The sequence below is a fragment of the Strix uralensis genome, chromosome 2, assembly GCF_047716275.1.
Source record: "Strix uralensis isolate ZFMK-TIS-50842 chromosome 2, bStrUra1, whole genome shotgun sequence".
In the NCBI taxonomy this organism is placed as follows: Eukaryota; Metazoa; Chordata; class Aves; order Strigiformes; family Strigidae; genus Strix; species Strix uralensis.
In genome coordinates, this window is record NC_133973.1 from 16,834,486 (window position 1) to 16,839,485 (window position 5,000).

A 5,000-nucleotide genomic window follows, 5' to 3' on the forward strand; every position below is an offset into this window, starting at 1 on the left:
AGGGTTAGGGTTAGGGTTAGGGTTAGGGTCAGGTTGGGGATAGTTTTACTGTTATTGTTTAGTGTTAGGTTTAACGTTAGGGTTAGTCTTATTCTTAGGGTTAGGATTAGTGTTAGTGTTAGAGACATTAGGGTTAGGGTTAGGGTTAGGGTTAGGGTTAGGGTTAGGGTTAGGGTTAGGGTTAGGGTTAGGGTTAGGGTTAGGGCTAGCGTTAGCTTTAGGGTCCGGTTGGGGATAGTGTTAGGTTTAGGCTTTAGTGTTATGTGTAGAGTTAGAGTTAGGTTTATTCTAAGGGTTAGGTCCAGGTTTAGTGTTAGAGACATTAGGGTTAGGCTTAGGGTTAGGGTTAGGGTTAGGGTTAGGGTTAGGGTTATGGTTATGGTTAGGGTTAGGGTTAGGGTTAGGGTTAGGCTTAGGCTTAGGCTTAGGCTTAGGTTTAGGGTCAGGTTGGGGATAGTCTTAGTGTTTAGTGTTAGGTTTAACGTTAGGTTTAGTTTTATACTTAGTGTTATGATTAGGGTTAGTGTTATTGACATTAGGGTTAGGGTTAGGGTTAGGGTTAGGGTTAGGGTTAGGGTTAGCGTTATGGTCAGGTTGGGGATAGTGTTAGGGTTATGCTTTACTGTTAGGTTTAGCGTTAGATTTAGCGTTATTCATAAATTTAGGATTAGAGTTAGTGTTAGAGACATTTGGGTTAGTGTTAGGGTTACGGTTAGGGTTAGGGTCAGTTTGGGGATAGTTTTAGTGTTATTGTTTATTGTTAGGTTTAACGTTAGGTTTAGTCTTATTCTTACGGTTAGGATTAGTGTTAGTTTTAGAGACATTAGGGTTAGGGTTAGGGTTACGGTTAGGGTTAGGTTTAGGGTTAGGGTTATGGTAGGGTCAGGTTGGGGATAGTTTTAGTGTTATTTTTTAGTGTTAGGTTTAACGTTAGGTTTAGACCTATTCTTAGGGTTAGGATTAGTGTTAGTGTTAGAGACATTAGGGTTAGGGTTAGGGTTAGGGTTAGGGTTAGGGTTAGGGTTAGGGTTAGGGTTAGGGTTAGGGTTAGGGTTAGGGCTAGCGTTAGGTTTAGGGTCCGGTTGGGGATAGTGTTAGGTTTAGGCTTTAGTGTTATGTGTAGAGTTAGAGTTAGGTTTATTCTAAGGGTTAGGTCTAGGTTTAGTGTTAGAGACATTAGGGTTAGGGTTAGGGTTAGGGTTAGGTTTAGGGTTAGGGTTAGGGTTAGGTTTAGGGTTAGGGTTAGGGTCAGGTTGGGGATACTTTAGGGTTAGTGTTTAGTCTTAGGTTTAACGTTAGGATTAGTCTTATACTTAGGGTTATGATTAGGGTTAGATTTAGAGAAATTAGGGTTAGGGTTAGGGTTGGGGTTAGGGTTAGGGTTAGGGTTAGGATTAGGGTTAGGTTTAGGGTTAGGCTTAGGCTTAGGCTTAGGCTTAGGTTTAGGGTCAGGTTGGGGATAGTCTTAGTGTTTAGTGTTAGGTTTAACGTTAGGTTTAATTTTATACTTAGGGTTATGATTAGGGTTAGTGTTATTGACATTAGGGTTAGGGTTAGGGTTAGGGTTAGGGTTAGGGTTAGGGTTAGTGTTAGCGTTATGGTCTGGTTGCGTATAGTGTTAGGGTTATGCTTTACTGTTAGGTTTAGCGTTAGATTTAGCGTTATTCATAGATTTAGGTTTAGAGTTAGTGTTTGAGACATTAGGGTTAGGGTTAGGGTTAGTGTTAGGATTAGGGTCAGGTTGGGGATACTTTAGGGTTAGTGTTTAGTGTTAGGTTTAACGTTAGGTTTAGTCTTATACTTAGGGTTATGATTAGGGTTAGAGTTAGAGACATTAGGGTTAGGTTTAGGGTTAGGGTTAGGGTTAGAGTTAGGGTTAGGGTTAGGGTTAGGTTTAGGTTTAGGGTTAGGGTTAGTGTTAGGGTTAGGGTTAGGTTTAGGGTTAGCGTTAGGGTTTGTTTCCGGTTGGGGATACTGTTAGGGTTAGTCTTTAGTGTTATGTGTAGCGTTAGGGTTCGGGCTATTCTTAGGGTTAGGATTAGGGTTTGTGTTAGAGACATTAGGGTTAGGGTTAGGGTTAGGGTTAGAGTTAGGGTTAGCGTTAGGGTTAGGGTTACGGTTAGGGACACTGTCAGGTTGGGGATAGTGTTAGGGTTATGCTTTATTGTTAGGTTTAGCGTTAGGGTTAGCATTATTCATTGTGTTAGGATTAGGGTTAGTGTTAGAGACATTAGGGTTAGGGTTAGGCTTAGGGTTAGGGTTAGGGTTAGGGTTAGGGTTAGGGTCAGGTTGGGGATAGTTTTACTGTTATTGTTTAGTGTTAGGTTTAACGTTAGGGTTAGTCTTATTCTTAGGGTTAGGATTAGTGTTAGTGTTAGAGACATTAGGGTTAGGGTTAGGGTTAGGGTTAGGGTTAGGGTTAGGGTTAGGGTTAGGGTTAGGGTTAGGGTTAGGGCTAGCGTTAGCTTTAGGGTCCGGTTGGGGATAGTGTTAGGTTTAGGCTTTAGTGTTATGTGTAGAGTTAGAGTTAGGTTTATTCTAAGGGTTAGGTCCAGGTTTAGTGTTAGAGACATTAGGGTTAGGCTTAGGGTTAGGGTTAGGGTTAGGGTTAGGGTTAGGGTTATGGTTAGGGTTAGGGTTAGGGTTAGGGTTAGGGTTAGGGTTAGGTTTAGGGTTAGGCTTAGGCTTAGGCTTAGGCTTAGGTTTAGGGTCAGGTTGGGGATAGTCTTAGTGTTTAGTGTTAGGTTTAACGTTAGGTTTAGTTTTATACTTAGGGTTATGATTAGGGTTAGTGTTATTGACATTAGGGTTAGGGTTAGGGTTAGGGTTAGGGTTAGGGTTACGGTTAGGGTTAGCGTTATGGTCAGGTTGGGGATAGTGTTAGGGTTATGCTTTACTGTTAGGTTTAGCGTTAGATTTAGCGTTATTCATAAATTTAGGATTAGAGTTAGTGTTAGAGACATTTGGGTTAGTGTTAGGGTTACGGTTAGGGTTAGGGTCAGTTTGGGGATAGTTTTTGGGCTAGTGTTTAGTGTTAGGTTGAACGTTATTTTTAGTATTATTCTTAGGGTTAGGATTAGTGTTAGTGTTAGAGACGTTAGGGTTAGGGTTAGGGTTAGGGTTAGGGTTAGGGTTAGGGTTAGGGTTAGGGTTAGGGTTAGGGTTAGGGCTAGCGTTAGCTTTAGGGTCCGGTTGGGGATAGTGTTAGGTTTAGGCTTTAGTGTTATGTGTAGAGTTAGTGTTAGGTTTATTCTTAGGGTTAGTGTTAGGTTTAGTGTTAGAGATATTAGGGTTAGGGTTAGGGTTAGGGTTAGGGTTAGGGTTAGGTTTAGGGTTAGGCTTAGGCTTAGGTTTAGGCTTAGGCTTAGGTTTAGGCTTAGGTTTAGGGTCAGGTTGGGGATAGTCTTAGTGTTTAGTGTTAGGTTTAACGTTAGGTTTAGTTTTATACTTAGGGTTATGATTAGGGTTAGTGTTATTGACATTAGGGTTAGGGTTAGGGTTAGGGTTAGTGTTAGGGTTAGCGTTATGGTCAGGTTGGGGATAGTGTTAGGGTTATGCTTTACTGTTAGGTTTAGCGTTAGATTTAGCGTTATTCATAGATTTAGGATTAGAGTTAGTGTTAGAGACATTTGGGTTAGTGTGAGTGTTACGGTTAGGGTTAGGGTCAGTTTGGGGATAGTTTTTGGGTTAGTGTTTAGTGTTAGGTTGAACGTTATTTTTAGTATTATTCTTAGGGTTATGATTAGTGTTAGTGTTAGAGACATTAGGGTTAGGGTTAGGGTTAGGGTTAGGGTTAGGGTTAGTGTTAGGGTTAGGGTTAGGGTTAGGGTTAGGGTTAGGGTTAGGGTTAGGGTTAGGGTTAGGGCTAGCGTTAGCTTTAGGGTCCGGTTGGGGATAGTGTTAAGTTTAGGCTTTAGTGTTATGTGTAGAGTTAGAGTTAGGTTTATTCTAAGGGTTAGGTCCAGGTTTAGTGTTAGAGACATTAGGGTTAGGGTTAGGGTTAGGGTTAGGGTTAGGGTTATGGTTAGGGTTAGGGTTAGGGTTAGGGTTAGGGTTAGGGTTAGGGTTAGGGTTAGGGTTAGGGTTAGGGCTAGCGTTAGCTTTAGGGTCCGGTTGGGGATAGTGTTAGGTTTAGGCTTTAGTGTTATGTGTAGAGTTAGTGTTAGGTTTATTCTTAGGGTTAGTGTTAGGTTTAGTGTTAGAGATATTAGGGTTAGGGTTAGGGTTAGGGTTAGGGTTAGGGTTAGGGTTAGGGTTAGGGTTAGGTTTAGGGTTAGGCTTAGGCTTAGCCTTAGGCTTAGGTTTAGGGTCAGGTTGGGGATAGTCTTAGTGTTTAGTGTTAGGTTTAACGTTAGGTTTAATTTTATACTTAGGGTTATGATTAGGGTTAGTGTTATTGACATTAGGGTTAGGGTTAGGGTTAGGGTTAGGGTTAGGGTTAGGGTTAGGGTTAGTGTTAGCGTTATGGTCTGGTTGCGTATAGTGTTAGGGTTATGCTTTACTGTTAGGTTTAGCGTTAGATTTAGCGTTATTCATAGATTTAGGTTTAGAGTTAGTGTTAGAGACATTAGGGTTAGGGTTAGGGTTAGGGTTAGTGTTAGGGTTAGGGTCAGGTTGGGGATACTTTAGGGTTAGTGTTTAGTGTTAGGTTTAACGTTAGGTTTAGTCTTATACTTAGGGTTATGATTAGGGTTAGAGTTAGAGACATTAGGGTTAGGTTTAGGGTTAGGGTTAGGGTTAGAGTTAGGGTTAGGGTTAGGGTTAGGTTTAGGTTTAGGGTTAGGGTTAGTGTTAGGGTTAGGGTTAGGTTTAGGGTTAGCGTTAGGGTTTGTTTCCGGTTGGGGATACTGTTAGGGTTAGTCTTTAGTGTTATGTGTAGCGTTAGGGTTCGGGCTATTCTTAGGGTTAGGATTAGGGTTTGTGTTAGAGACATTAGGGTTAGGGTTAGGGTTAGGGTTAGAGTTAGGGTTAGCGTTAGGGTTAGGGTTACGGTTAGGGAC